Genomic DNA, 16,713 nt, shown 5'->3' with positions numbered 1-16,713 from the left:
CCTTGCCAGAAGACATTTAAGCCTGAAAACTCATACCAAACTGGAAGAAGAATAATTGTGCTTTTGCAAATATTAGAAGTCTAACAATTTTACAAATATCAAATCAAATATGCTGTGTAGGTATCTAAATTACAGAGTGCTCAGTGCTCCAGTCAGAATCCTCTGATGTGCTTTCTGCTTTATGCGGACTGAGAGCAGTCTCAAAGGGTAAGCAGCACAGGGTGAACGAGGGCAGAGATAAACAGCCAATATGTAAAACTCAGACACATTTGCACCTCTCCCCTCTGGTCTCCATGCTTTTCATGTTTTCACCTGAACAAGTACCTGTGTTTAAAACTGGCACTGTTTACAGTTTTGGACTCCTTTTTATCTTTAATGTGGTTATATTAGAAAGCTTTTCCTTTCAGCATTTGCTTTCTAAAGTTGTAAAAGTTGAGCATATGTTGTCTTTTTTCCTTCATTAAAACCACTTGCCAATTACCTGCACATCTGCGTCCCCATACTGCCTGTTACCAGAGCCTGCTTTCATCCCGGCAATCAACAGAGTCCAATGTAGCCCAAGGTAGAACACTTGCCTGTGAAGAAACCTCATTTCCTCTCCAGAAAATGTGCAATAAATGCTAAGACTGTAACTAAGATGCACTTGGAATGCGGTTCAGAAAATATTTTTGTTAATAGTTCACTGATTTCATTAATGAAGATTTCCTGCTTAACTGCCGTCCTTGTGCTGGTATTATAATGGAGAGAGTCACATCATCTTGCTGATCTGGCTGGAAATAAACTTCTTTTTAAAAATCAGTCAGTTGATGTGTCTTTACTGCAGAACTGCATTACTTTACTGTCAGCAGTGAGGAGACAGTGAGAACAAAAGGCCCAAATGGGAAGGGGAGAAGGCAACATAACTCATAAAACTGCCCTTCACGCTCTTTAAACACTGCCTTTGGGCTCGTCTGTATGTATGTAGCAACCAGTTTGTAACAAAAGCTATTTATTATAATACTAGTAATTTGGTTTTACCCACAAATGGTGTAAAAAAGGCTGTACTCTGTGCAGCTCTGTTAACTGTAGCTAGATCTCATAATCTGAAGGGGAGGAAAAAAGAAGAGGGTTTGGTACACATTCAAGAAGTGAAAGACGTGCTACGGAAGAGCACTGTGGTTAGAGACATCTAAAAAGCCGTGTCAAGTCTTGACTAAGCAACACCAGTGTGTCCTGTGTTTCAGGAAAAGGCCTAACGTGGTACAGGTCAAGTGCTTCTGCCTGCACCCAAGCTGAGTGATGAGTGTGAGTTATCTGACTTGAGTACGTGAATTCCCTTCTGGCAGAGATGAAAGTGCAAGAAGAAAGGGGAAGGGGAAGGTGGGAAGAAAGATGATGCACGTCTCTGGGTGTCGTCCTGACATGGGGCTGGGTACGGCCATGCCTAGAGGGTTCACTCAAACTGAGAAGTTTAGGGTGCTGCCTGAATCCTCTCATTTGGGTAGAACTGCTCAGGTCCACTGGGTGGTTTGGTGACTGCGCTAAACAGCGCCATCTCAACAGAAATGGTTGCAAAGGAGGAGGGAGGGAATTAAGGGAGGGATATCATCTGCCTAAATTTGGTGCCCAACTTGTCTCATTTCAGGTGCCTAGCGGTGCAGTCCTCCTAGGGCACATGCATAAGATCCACAAGTTATTGGTGAAGGAGACCTCTTGAAATTCTCCAGATGCCAGCCAGGGACCTACAAATAATACCGGTGATCGCAACCTTAGATTGCCAACAAGAACTTGCTGTAAATTTTAGATCTGTTCTAATGTACGTTTGTTCCCAAGACCAAAGAAACCCCTGAAGTGTGGGGAGGTAGAACTCCATAATCAGACACAGCTACTAAGCATCCAATCGTCCACAACACCGAACTCTAAAGCCAATGTACCTTTTACAAACTATCTTCCAAAATGTGATTTCTGTTTGTTGTGCAGCCTGTTTAAAAAAGAAACCCAGTTTGGCAACTGAATGCTTCACATGCATTAAAATTAGCTAGCTATGAAGTTTCTTAACACCTCTTTGGAAGCTGGGTTGTGTATGGTTTGGAGAGCATTGCAAGAAGCTGCAGGAGAAATGAGGGATGGTCAGTTATGGAAAGTTATAGGAAGCATAAGAACAGGTGGGAGCAATTAAGCTGCGGCTGGAGGAAGATGGAGGAGGAGGGACAGAGAACTATTATGGATAATCAGAGCTGTCAAGGCTTTAGGTTGAACAAATTTAGCTGAAAGTATTTCGTATAGTCTGCTGCATCGGGTATAACTGAACTGGATTATTCTTCAATTTGTCTGAACTTTTTAGGAAGCCCATATAATCTGGAAGGGTGTGCATTTGTTCAGTAGAGCTGAATAAGGTACAGAATGGGTTGTTTGACTGAAATGAGATTTTATGTTCCACTTAGGCCTTTCCCTAGAAAGGTGGTGACAGCAAAAGCCTCATTTTATTACCCAAACTAATAGTGTTTGGATAGGGTGGAAATGTGCAGGAATGATATTATCCCAGAATTAGAATCCAGTTAAGAAACTGGGTAAACACTTGCTGGCAGGAACAAATGTTCTCATATACAAAAGGACATGAAGAATTATTTTTTCATTTTAGTTCAGACCTATTTGAAATACATTTTTGTTATGGCATTTTGTCGCACCTTTAATTAGGAGCTTTATAGTAGAACCCCTGTACTTAAAGTAGGAGAAATGTCATTGTAGGTTAAAAGGTACAGCTCTCTGAATAAGTGGCTTGAAATGGGTTTTCATTAATTGTAATGTGAACTGAACATCAGTTGCCTCTCTAGGTCTTGCCTGAAGCTTGGTTATCCTTGTCTTACACATTTTCTCCTTGAGTATATTAAACTTTTTTTTTTTTTTTTTTAATTTTCAGGCAATAGTTGCCATTTTTAAATTGTTATTTTCCTATTGTTACCATTACCTGTTTTTCTGCTTTGTTTTGTGTTGTTTCCCCACATGCCAGAAAAGCTTTAATTGTATCAGACTTTGAAGGGGAAAAACATGGACCTCAGATTTTATGATAAATATACTACTGCATTGCCAACAGTTTGTTTCTTCTCGTAATCTTTCTTCTTTTCTCCTTAATGAGCATGCCAGGTCTCTAGATGACAAATTGTGAGTTGGTCTTATTGGCTCTAGAAAAGGTCTTTTCCACTGTATTAGCAATAAACTGGCAGATTTCAGTTAGAGCGTGCTCCATTGCCTGCTTTAGATCTTTTCTGCTTTTCTTCCCAGGCATCTGGGCTATTGGCTTAATGAGAGAGACACTGGACTTACCGTCCTAGTAATCACAGGATTAACCACAGGAGACTTTAAAATTTATTTTAGCGATGATGTAGTCCAGCCTTTCCTTTAGAGAATACTCACGGCCACTGAGAATCTATTTTTCTCAACCACTTTTTCAATATATTGCTTTATTTTGGCTAAGTTTATGTACTTCTTAGTGTTAGTTCCATTGTTTACCAGGCCTCAGGTGTTTATTTCTCTGCAGTTTTACATGGGATATAATGATGGCTCCAAGCTGTGATTTAAGAAATGTGATCCAACCAGACAATGGGATTTTTCTTTCGCTTTAGTAAATACATGCATTTGTTTACTCAGTACCACATAAACTGCATCCAAGCAAAACTTAATTAGATGTTCTGCCAGGAAAAAACTATGAGAAGAGAGGAAGGGAGAACAGCTGGTTCTGTCAGCTGTTGCAGTCCTCAGACCTACAAAGGTAAGAGAAGGGTGACTGGCTTATTTCCACCAAGAGAGTGAATAGATGAACAAGCATGGATCTTTCACGCAGGTTATCTTATCTAATGAGACAGGAGGGAAGACAAGCTTATTTGGTGGTAAGTCAACTTGAAGCTCATGTGCTGGGTCTAAATTCTTTGCAATTTTGTTATATCAACTGATTTATGACCACAGAATTTCTCCTATGTCAAGGACATTTAATTTAAAAAAAGGAAAAAATTCTTAACACAAATAGATTTACTAACTAGGTTTTTATGGGGTTTTTTTTTGGTCGTTGTTGTTATTGCTCATGCAGTCCTAAAATACGTTGTATTCTGGGGTGCCCAAGTCTTGATCCTTCTACTTTACATATTTTTACTATATCTAGATCTTGCTGACTTTGTTTGAAAGAGCTGTTTGTGTTGCAAACCTCCCTTTCCTCTCCTCCCCCAACACTCACAATGGCAGCTGCTACTTTGACTTGCTTTTTCCATGGGTACACATTGTTGCTGCCATCCCCTGCATGGAAAACTGTCATTTGGTTCTTGGTATGTGGTACCTGATCAGGTTTGTGATTTTGTGTATAAGCTGGAGTATCACTGGCTGAGAGCCAGCTGTGCTTTATCGCAAAGGCAATTTGTCACATGTGAAATACTCCAACTTTCTGTCCCATCCCAATTTACCATTATCTTGCACATGAGTATTCTTTATTCGCCACCTAAAGGAATTAGGTCGTGTGCTGAGATTGTTTCAGCCAGTTCTTCCAGCACAGTAGAAAGAAAATGGCTAAACTGCTTTCTCTTTTTTTTTTTAAAAAAATTACTCCAGAATGAGCATTAAATTCAAGACACCAGTAAGTGCTGTTCAGAAATGAGAAAATAAGTGGTTAAAACTACGTCAGCTCTGGTGCAGTGGTGTAAATACAGTATTGGCATACTGGGCTAAGTGTAGAAGATCAGCCTCTGAGGCTGGCATAGCTGCAGAGCAAACGTCGCCTATTGACAGACTGGCTATCACTGAGATTACCCTGAGGATGACATCTGAGAACATTCAATGCAAACATGCTACAGTGGTCCAAAATGGATTTACTTTACAGCTTGCCCCATTCTTCAGTCAATCCTACTGTACTTCCATCCCATTTTGGTTGTCACAAGCAGCCTCTTGACTGAAGTTTAAGCCTTTGGTAATGAATTGTTTTCTCCCATGTGTTTGTGCAACTGACTCATCCTACAGTGAGGTTTTATGTGATTCTGCAATGTGACAAATATGTTAATGTATGCAGAACAATGCTTCCAGTCCTGGCAGACATTTGCTCTGTCCACAACGCCAATAAGGACAAAAATCTTGCATGCTATAAAGTACTCCGATATGACTATAATGCTACAGCTCACTGAACTTGCTTTAAGTTGACCCTCAGCCTACTGATCAGATTATCAAAACTCAAAGAACTGCTCCCTTTGCCTTTCTGTAGCAGTAATTTAAGAAGGTAAAATATCATTAAGTTCAATGAGGTGTGATTAATACTCAAACATACAGAAGGGAGAAGTCCATAAAAATGTGATCTTGCACTTAGTTATTATGTCTCACGGGTATTTATGTGGTTTGGAGGAAATTATTAGGGAGGTGGAAACTGGACTTCGTTCAGCTTTACTAAAAAAATATCTAGCCGACATCCCACTTAGCAGCCAAATACTGTATTCACATATAGTGGCAGCATAACAGTTGCTGAGATTTTCTATTTATGGCCATATGCGTTCATAATGCCAAGCATAATTTATATCCTTGCATTTTGCATATTTAAGAGAAAATTAAGTTGACAAAGCCTGTGAAAAAAACCTCAATCATACTGTGTTTCTATGTTGGTAGAATAGCTCTTGAGGAGACAGAATGTTCCCAGAAGATGCTAAAACAAACATGCAAACAGAACTCTAAATTAGGACCAAGGCAAGAGTTCAAGTGCTTTATTTTCTTTCTGAGACAGGCAGCTTAACTGTTTGCTTCAAAGATACAGATCAAATAAATCCAGAAAGTTACATTGCCTTGCTGAATCACTGTCTGAAAGGTTATTCTAAATATGTTGGAATACAAGCTTGAGGTCCCATTCAGGGTAAGATTTTCACTGTACAGAGAAAAGACAAGGCTAACCCTTATACATCAGTAGAAATAAATGAGAAAAATTTAAACGTGTCCATAAGGAAATGTCCTTTCCATGAGGAAAAAAATGTCCATATTAATGGGCACCAAATAGCATAGCTTCAGCTTTATCAAAGGTGTTAAGGGAATTTTTATTATTAAAGGGTGCAAGTATGGTTTTAGATGAAGTTGACTGAGTTCGCTTTGCAGCAGCAGCTCTTGAAAACGCAGTAACTCTACATTGCGCATGCATATATATGTATGCATGCAAGTATTTTGGAGACAAGAGACTGTAGATTAAGTTCAGCACGGAAGCAGTTTTCATGGTCTGGTTTAGGGGCAAGAGGTACACTAGCATTTTTAACCCTGTGAGTTTAAATGTATGTTTGAACTGAACGGCACCTGACGAGCTTCACAAACATATATAGGAGAAAAAGATTTCAAAAAATATGGGAATGCATCAGCCTGCAAGGTCTAACGCCATCTATAAAAGAGGGTCATAAGACAGCTGCTAGCCCGTTCACACTTCTTGTGTATGACCAAAAGCATATGTACAATGATTAATCTGGGTCAGAGTCAGGCTGTCCGGCAAACTGAGCACACAGTTGGGCTGGGGTGACCAGACAGAGGCCATTTCTCAAAACCTGGGCGTTGTGCACAGCTTGTTGAGGGTCATGTACTCCTGCCTTTCTCAATGGATTCTTATGAAAGAATCAGCCCCAAGCTGACCAAATTAAATGTCTATGGTGGGAGGCTGCTGCCTCTGCGATGTATCTGGAGTGAGCTACTGGAGGAAATGATTAATCCTGTCTGTAAGCAGAATGTTGTGTAACATGCATTAGTTTGTCAAAGCTTTCCTACAGTAACGTGAGTTTGGGGCACAGTAGGGGACATAACAAGAAGGTTCTGGAGAACATTGCAGTCTGGGTGGAAGGTGGCTACGGTCAGCGTTGGTGCTTCTTCCAGCAAAAACCACTGATGCTCCCAGATCACAGCATGGTCTCTTAGAACAAATCTCTCTACTCTGTCCAGGATGCTTTCAGCTTAGCTGTGGTAACCACAAGCAGAAAGATGGACATTCAAGTGGAGGGGCAATAATATCTTCAAACCCAAAACCTCATCTGTCAATGCTTTCACACAGAACTTCTGTGTAAAAAACATTTGTTGTAGCCTGGGACAAATGAAAGGCAAACTAAACATTTTCCCCCTATTTTGAAATGAAAAGAAATATTACCAGGATATTACAATTAATATGATGAATTCTTGTTGATGTTTGGATGAATACTCTACAGAAAATAATCCTAGTTCTTGTACTTTCTTTTTAGGAACATATACAGTAGCCCTTTTTTATTTATAAGTAAAGATTTACTAAAAAGTTTTGAAACTTCTTAAGAATTAGATTAATGGTGTACTGCCACCATCGGTACTGTGACAGCATGTTTGTCTTGGTCTGGCTGACCAAAAGAAGTGAAGTAATTCTTCCCTTCCCTTTCACCTACTATTCTGGTAAATCCTAAATCAACAAATGGGGGAGAAGAGAAGAGCTTAACTGGACATCTAATCTAACAGGTTGGGGTTTTTTTCTGAGTCTCAGTAGCTTTTAAGATTATACAAACTCTGAGATGAAGCAATCTAAGCTCTGACCACTTTGTGCTGCCAATTTTGAGCACGTCCTTTGTACTTGAACTGTGTTACTACTTACATGGCTATTGCCACTTTTCAGAAAAGAGAAAGAAAAAGGAAACTTGTCTAGTAGGAGGAGAAGGAGAAGGAAAATAAAGGAGCTACAATTTCATTGGTCTTGAAATAGCTGCTGGTGCAGTTGTTCAGCAGCATCCCCTGCCATCTGCGGATGCCGGTGTAGCTGAGTGTCCCTGACCACTTCTGTTGGGAGTGAGCTCTGCTCTGCTCTCCTCTCCTCTCCATGGCAAACTCTGCTGTTGAGAGGGCTTAATGTATTTTCTTCTTTTAGATGGATTTGAGGGAACGTTGGTAGGAAGCAGGGATGAGTTTTGTGGATTTTTTTCCTGTTCTTTTTGAAAGAATGAGATAATTACATGAAATTATTATTTGCTTTGTACCTAGGAAATGTCTTTTCCAATCAATATTTTAGGCTTGGGTTGCAGGTCTCTATCCCATTGCTACTTCTGAAACATTTTCTTCCATCCTTTCTCCCTTAGACTATTCATTCCATTATGTGATACTAATGTGATACATTTTAATGTGATACGTTTTTCTCTTTGTGTAGAGGGAAGGAGTTGAAGTTTTTCCATGCTGTTTCGAGCATCTTCCTTTCTAGTGACTACACTCATGCTCCAATGTGGGCCTCTTCCAGGCCTTGGGCTTCCTCCTCCGCTCAGCCAAACGAAGCAAGGCACAGCTCTCCAGAGCAGCAGGAATCTCTCGCTCCACCACACAGATGTAGGAGTGCTATCTCACTGTGCAAAGATCTCCTCAATGCCATAGCAAGTGTGGGTAGAGGTTGGTCAGGGTCACCGACTGTTGTCTCTGTGCACTACCGAGTTACTTCATAGCTGATGAATTGCAGGATGACTCTTGTTTTTGTTTATTTCAGAGTTGTTAAGTGTGTTCGATGTAGTAAGTCAGCCACGAAAATCTTCCCCCTCCCCCGTGACTTGCTTAAAAACTCTGTTTAGAGAAGATAAGTACTTCCCCCCCCCCAACACCTTTTAGGATACATTCCTCTGAGGAGCAGGATTAGAAAAAGAAAGCTCTTGCAACAGGTTGGAATGTGTTAGCAATATCATAATTTCAAAGGAAAAGAAATAATTTTTATGAAGTGTGTTGGTTTTGCTGTGGGCATGACTTACAGTTACATACGGACAAATATATTGTTGCAAATTCTGCTGGCACTTCTAGATTATTGGCTAAATAGTTGTGCTGCACAGTGGTGTAAGACCCAAAAGTAAAACAATAACCTCCCCCCAATCCTTACAAGTTTTATACAGCACTGTAACTTCTATCCAACAGTTTTATATTAAATGAGATTTCACCTTTTGTACTCTTTTTAGCCAGGCAAGGAGAGCTTATACAAAGTAATTTATGCTCCCAGTATGTGGTGCATAGGGAAGTCTTCCACTGGAGTTCTCTTTGTCTTAGTGCAGCTTGCTGACTACACCTTAGCAGGTCGTCAGGAAGTATGGGCTTTTTAGAAAATAATGTAACATAACTGTATCTAATTTGGGAAGTTTCATAACTGGCTGTAATTTAAAACTTTAGAAATGACTGGAGTCGAGAGGTTAGGTATAAGGGCTAATTACAGAAGTGTCATGAATATTATCTAGAAGAATATAACATCATTATCATTGGGTAGAAGAAATTTGAAACTTACCAGTCATTTGCGTTGGGGTGCATGTCCTGTTACCATGTTGCGTGTCTTTTTTCTTTTTTTTTTCTCTTGGAGGCATGATTAAAATTCAAGTGAGGTTTTTAGTAGGAGGACTTGAACTCCTTCGCAGTTGCTACTCCTATAATGTTGTACACTTTTCTGCGCTTAGAATTAATTAATTAATTAGTTGCACGTTTGTGACTGCTTCAGAACAACCATGAAATTGTCGGTAACAAATACATCACCATTGTGTTTCATGTGGTTTCCCTCAGCCCTTGTGGTATGACTTCCACACCCCTTTCCCTCAAAGGGGTGCTGTGAGGATCATACGATTCTTAACAGACGCGGAGGCTGTGCTGGTTGGAAGGGCTCTCCAGAAGTTGTCCAGTCCAACACCTTGCTCAGAGTGGGGCCAGATAGGTAATCTATAGGTAGATTAGGTTGCTCAGGGCCATGTCCATTTGAGCTCTGAGCACCTGCAGGAATGGAGGCTCCACAGCCTCTCGGGGGAAGCCTGTGCTGGGGTTTGACCACACTGACGGTAAACAAACAAACAAACAAACAAACAAACAAAATTCCTATATGGACCCTGAGTCTCTCTCATTGCAACACGCCCACTGCCTCTGATCCTGTCACTGTGCACTCCGAGTCCGTCCCCGTCTCCTGTACACCCTCCCTTTAGGTGGTCGTGGGCAGCAGAGAGATCTCCTGGCTGTCCCTTTGCCAGGCTGAACAAGCCCAGCTCCCCCAGCCCCTCCTCACAGTACAAGTGCTCCAGCTCCTGACTTGGTGGCCCTCTGCCTGCTGAACTCACCCCAGGTTAGCAAGGTCTCTCCTGTACTGGCAAGTCCAAAACTGGACACAGTACTCTGGATGCAGTATCACCAGTGCTGAAGAGAGAGAAAAACATCACATCCTTGACCTGCTAGTAATAGTCTTCCTAATGCAGGCCGAGATGTGCTTGGCCTCCTTCCCTGGCTCATGTCCAGCTTGTTGTCCACCAGGACCCCCAGGTCTTTTTCTACAAAGCCACAGTCTGGACTCCAACCTGTAGTGGTGCCGGGGGTTGTTCTGGCCTATTCTGCGTTTCCCATTGCTAAATTTCATGAAGTTGCCGTTGGCCCATTTCTCCAGCCCATATGGGCTCTCTGAATGGCAACTCAGCCCTCTGGCATATGAGCTACTACTTCCTACAATTTGGTATGGTCCACAGCTCGCTGGGGGTACATTCTCTCCTGTTACCTAGGTCATTAGCAAAGTTAAGCAATACCACTTTTAGTAAGTGTCTCAAAATGTGTCTACATGGTTAAGAGACCTGTATTTTTCTGTTTTGTCTTATTCCTACTGTGCTTCTAAAGGTTTTGGTTTTGTTTATGTTGCTTGCTGAGGTTTTTATGAAGGTACGACTTCTGTTTGACCATAGAGTAAAGAATTGCAGCTACATGCCCATTTCCCTCCTCTTCCCAACTGCCCATGACTATGAATATGTCAATCAATTTATTTAGCTGCTATTCTGTACCTTTAAAATGTGGCTGATGCTTCCAAAGCCCTGTGAAGTGCTGTACTGAAAAACTGCCAAATATCAAATAAAGATATGTGCTTCTGGAATTTAAAAATACAAGCCTAATGTCTCAGATATGAAAAAAAGGAAAAGCCCAGTTAAAGAATTGTGTTTATGAACATAACTCCAATTCTAAATGCATCATTGTCAGAAAAGCCTCCATCTTCTCTCTTGTGATGGTCCTAATAGAGCATTCTCTCTCCCATCCCAGTTGTTAAGCTGATTCATGAGCATTTGCTCCTGATGATCTTCAAAAACAAGCCCAGGCCAGCTAGACAGTACTGACAGGCCTAATGTAGACTTCCCTTGACCTTGAGTAGTCGTCATGACATGGCCACAAGTCTGCAGCTTGTGAGGACAGCCTCAAACTGTTTTTTTTCCGGCCCAAGCAGAACACACAAGCAGAGCTTAGGTGTGCTGACAGACTGTCAGTAAGGGTTCAGTCTCAAAGAGGAGATGTACTCCTAGTCAGCATTAGCAGGAGCTTACCTCCGCGCAAAGCAGGAGTGCCTGGCTCAGGATGGTTCTATACTTGATTTTGGCACTAAAGATAGTGAATGTCACTTGCCAAGTAATATTGGTATCTATGATGAATTATTGGCTTGCATGACAATTGGTAGAGAAATGAGAAAAATATTGTCGTTTTTCTCCTTCACACAATGTCATGCAGCAAACCTTCAGGTAATTAGCAATGTCCTGAGATTATAGGTGGTCTTGGGGTGATAGACTTTCTCTGACAGGCTGTCCGTCAAGTAACATGTACCAACACTAAGCAGCAATGTTTCAAGAGATGTCTTTCAACCCCAGAAATGTAGAAATGGCAAAAGTGTGTCACATTGAATACTTCTTGTTTCCAAGAAGCGGCACATGTTTTCTGATGAACTTATTGATGAACTTAAAGAGAGTTAGCTGCAGTTGTCTGGATGTAAATGATGGGCTCTATGAAGAGCCCTTTGTGAGAGGTACCATAGCTGACCTGGCCGAACACCAGATTCCTGTGGTAGGAGAGAAAACTGCTGCACTGCAGGTGATGTTTAACGAACTCTAATAGAACATCCTTTCAACAGCTTGCTTTAGTGAGATTTGACTTTGTAAAGGATAATGGCAAATGACCTGCATTTCTGCTTCTTCATGCTGAAAGGTGAGTTTCTGGTCATTCCTGAGGGCTGATGCGAAGAGCGTAAAAGCCACTTGCTCTGGTTTTCCATTAAACCTGTCAGAGCTGCCACCTCTCTTCCGTGACCTGACAAAACAGGTTTTTGAGTTCACTGGAGAATGCACTCTGGAAGGCTTGTTCAGCACCAGCTTGATGTGCAGGACGGCGGCGGGCTGCTGTGCGAACTTTGTATGACCAGGTCGAGGTGGGTGTGCTTGTCTCTGAGCCACCTCATGCGGCTGACGCACACTGCGTGACAGGCTGCGCCTGTAACTTCAGTGATAGGTAAGTAATCATAGACCCGTTTGAACACAGTAGAGGATGGATTGCGACCTCGTGGGTTAAAATTAGTCTTGCTCGCTTAGCTGTCGCGCTAACTTTCGGGCTTCTCTGTGTGCTGTATAACTGCAGAGAAGCTGTGCAAACTGCTTGCATCCTGACGAGCCATACTTGCGTGTCGTGAGGTAAGACAGGCTTATTGCTGTCTGGCTGAGATCTTCTGTATGTGAACGAAGAAGCCATTTCTTCTAAATTGTGCGGGTTCAAAACCAGCTCTCCTGACTTTTTCCGTATCACTGAGGACTGACTTTGTAACTGTGAGTGTGGCCACAAGGTAGGGTAGCCAAACCCTCTTTAAAATTTTGTCCTATTTCTGCTGGGCACAGGACTAAAAAAAAACCTGAAGGACTTGCTTTCCATAGATCCACTGGAATAAAGAAAACTCCCTTCTTTGTTTATGAAGGCTATGGGACGTGTGAGAAATAAATGCGCGCACACAGTTACCTATCTGTCCAGTTAACAAGATAAGGAAATCTGTGTGGTAACACAAAATGTTTTCATCAAGTGAAAATAATCTTAGCTAGGCTGGATTACAATGATAGGCATCTACACAAACTCTACTATATGTGGCCTAAGTGATGCAAATATTAAGTATGCTGAAAATATATCAATAGGGAAAAATGCATTTAAAATTGGTACGGCACTTTATTGCATTAACTTGTCACCCAGGGGCTGTTGTGACAATACAATAGACAATAAAATGAAATATAGGATATTTATATAGGATAAAGGACTTTGCTTTTTAGATATTTACTTCGTTTTTTCCTGGCCAAAGATTAGTCCTCTTAATAACTGACTGATTCATGTAGCGAGTCTTTAGATTTAACATCATCTTTCCATGACTAAACTGCGACATCATTTTAATATAAGGAAGTTTTGCTGTTAATACTGATTGATGCATTACTGTTATTTTCCTATATTCCATTTGCTCCCTTTCACTTTTCTGTTACTATGCTTGTCACTCTTAGAACATGGTCTGCATGTTTAATATTTGATATTCAGAGGAATTACATATATGCTTTTGGTTTGGTACTTACAAGGATTATTCTGATAAATGAAGCTGGAGCTAGCTACAACAGACCTATTTATTTTCTGACTCATCCTGTTAGTTCTTACTGGGTTTATTTTTCTGTTAATACACCCTTCTTTTGTTGCTTACACCATACCCTTGTATTTGGGAAGTTTTCATACAGCTGTTGCTAGTTATATGTACCTTAGTACCCACCAGGGGTATTGTTAAGGACAGTCTATTTCTATTTTATCCAATCATACAACACAGTAAAAGTAATCCTTCTTAACCCAGCAGCTCCTCCCGGAACAGATGGATTGAGAGTTATTCTTGACTCTTTCCATTCTATGTAATTTTAAAATTCCCATCTGGCCATACAGAACGAGAAGCAGAAAGTAGAAATGTTTGAAAGGTTTCCCCCTTGCCTGATAAAATGCATGAATTGCCACCTCCAGAGTGCCTGTGGGAACATGGTGCAAAAGGAGATCTCAGGTCGTTTGATCAGAGGTGGGCCACAACAAACTTCCACCCCCATCAAGGGACCCACCGCCCCTTGGCTTGTCCTTGTCCCAGCCTCTGGGTGTCCAGCAGCATCTCTGCAAACCCACTTCTCTATTGCTCCTCAGGAGAGAGATGGTTGCCATCAGGGCCAGGGTTTGAAATTATAATGTTATTATAATATCTATGAATAAGCTAAATTTCTTGCTTCCCATGTTTACTGTTCTGAGAAAATAATGTGAATTGCTCAGAATATTACAGCCAATATTACTGATTAATAACTTTGACTGTGTACCACCATGCTGAAACTGGTTCTACGTTGTTTTTGGAGGAGATCTTTCAGCTGAATCTGTACCATGATGTCCATAGTGCAGTCTTGAGAGGAGAGAAGCTAACAATGCCCTTCCCCTATTGTATGGATGTGTGCAGAAGCAGCCTTTCCTCTGGAAAAGCTACATCCCAACAAATCTGTGTCTGAATCTTGGGTCTGGTTGATAAAGTCACACGGTGACTGTTGTCATCTGCTGCAGCTGGAAGTGGATCCTCCAGATTTTCCAGCTGAGCAACATGACTATGTATGATAGAGGTCTTCTCACATGTTTGAACCAATGAATTTTTAAATATACTATGTAATATGAAAATTTCTTCAGCAAGAAATGTGGCTCTTGATTCCAGAAGGGACAAATAACCAGTGCTCAGGATAGGACACTCTCCTGAGGTAGTTTAAATCCTTAATCCAAATTGGATAAAGAGACTTGACACCAGGCTTTTCACATTCCTGGTGACCACGCTCACTGCTGAGCTCTCACGTCTGGAAATGTGGTAATGCACAAATGCCTTTCTGTCAAGACTGTATTTGCTTGAAGTAGTTGGTAGAGTGCTTAAGTATCTTGGTAGAGCTTTCACAGATTTGAATCCCAGAGAAAGACATGTTCCTTTCTTGCTATTAATAAATTGGAAGTGAATGGTGTGACTTAGCCTATAACCTTCCAGCAACCTTCCAGCCGTATTTAATTTTGGATAATTGAAACACTCTGCCACTCAGTCCAATGGCTGCTGTGAATCCTGATTTCTCATCATGCAGCCTCTCTGTGCCTCCTAAAAGAAAGCCTATTGTGATTCCTTGGGACAGTGAGGTCCTTGCAATTTAGGTAGTGCAACACAGTTTGTAAACCTAGATAAGGTGGCTAGAAACAAACACTGGTGTCTGTGGTATGGTTTTTCATCACATCCATTGCAGATGGCAAACTATTTAGCAGTCTTTACCATTGCACCCACTGTCTGTTGGTTAACATGCTTGAAAGAAAGGCATGTGCTGTTCTGCTAGATGCTATATTCTTATTTTAGGTAGTAAAAAAGAGTTGTAAGACAGTAAGGTGCCTACCAGCTACCTTCCTTTGGCGCGAGTTCTGTTTGGTACAGAGTTCAAACTCTAGCTTGCTGAATGCTCCCACTGTAGGCCAAGAAGTGTGAAGGGCAGAACAGGGATGTGACTTTGTTTTCTTCCTACCATGAAACAACAGCAATTATTTCTGTACCAGGAATGCAGCAGACTGCCTAAGTCTCCAGGCAAAAGGGAAGCAAGGCAGGAGTCCTGTTAAGCCTAAATTCCCCTTTAATAGTTGTGGCAGGTCTAAGTTACTCTTGTTTAACCATTAGATTGTAGTTGCAGCTGAATTTCTGCCCTTCGCCATTGCTTTTCGTCACAGAATGACCTTAATTTCAGTAATGAGAACCAATTAGGTGCCCATAAAGAGCAGTATCACAGCCTTATGTTCTGACTGAGTTTTTTCTCTGTAGTCAACAGCCCTGCGGTTGCTTTCTGATGGGAAATATCTGTCTTCCAGAAACAGCTCTGTGGAAATCAGTGGGGGTCGCTTAGGGGGAAGGGCAGCTGAGTCCAGTGCACCTCCCACCTCTGTGCCTGACAGCGGCACGTCAACAGAAGGAGCAGACGAGCGTTAATAAATCCAGAAATAAGTATCACTGCATTTCCAAGGCAGCGCACTCTAAATGTATATTGAGCCTGAGTCCACGGGGCACATCCCTGCTTCAGAAGTGAGGGAAACTTTATTGGATTTATGAAGTTTTGTGGTCGGTATCAGGTTTGCACTGAGGTGGCCGCACGCCAGGAAGCCGCTGTGCCGTGCTGTGCCGTGCCGTGCCGTGCCGTGCCGTGTAACGGGGGCCGTCAGGAAGGGCTGCTCGGGCACCACAGCCAGCCCTCTGCTCCCTCCTTGGCATGGGCAGAGGGCAAAATCCTGCTAAAGCCTTCTTTTGAAAAGCCTTGTGGGCTTTGGCGGGTTACCAAAAATATTAAACGAAAATAAAAGTGACTAATCCTGGCTAATTTGGGTTAGACTTTTCAGAGCTTGTCTCTGATCCCGGTGAGGAAACACTGGAATTAGAGCTGCCTCTGCGGCACCCTTACCTCTCCCGCGTAGCACGGACTTTAAGCAAAACAGCCCATAACGATTATTTTCCTAGAGAACCCCTTCCCCATCATTCGTGCAGCGTGGATTGTGCTTTCACAACGAGCACTGCCCCACATTTGGGACTCTCAGCACTGTTCGCTATGCGGCTCCATGCTGAAAGCTATTCTGAAGACAGAATTGGGAGCTTTACTCAGAGGCTGGCCTCGTCAGGTTGGTCACCAGCAGTCTGCTATGGCAGTGCTTTAGATGGATCAATTTTCATAATTATCTAACTTGATTCCTCCAAGATGTGGAGTTATCTCTGTTTTACAGCTGAGGAACTGAAACTTGTACCCAACCTAAAATGCTTATAAGTGGTTGTCACTGAGCACGTAGTATCTGGACCACACATTTGCCCTGTGGGAAATGTGTCTGCAGTTCTTTAATGCAGAAGAGATGTGATTGGGACAAGTGGATTTTTGTGGGGATGACAGGAGACATCTCCAT

This window comes from Accipiter gentilis, chromosome 15, assembly GCF_929443795.1.
Source record: "Accipiter gentilis chromosome 15, bAccGen1.1, whole genome shotgun sequence".
In the NCBI taxonomy this organism is placed as follows: domain Eukaryota; kingdom Metazoa; phylum Chordata; class Aves; order Accipitriformes; family Accipitridae; genus Astur; species Astur gentilis.
This window is presented reverse-complemented; position numbering follows the sequence as displayed.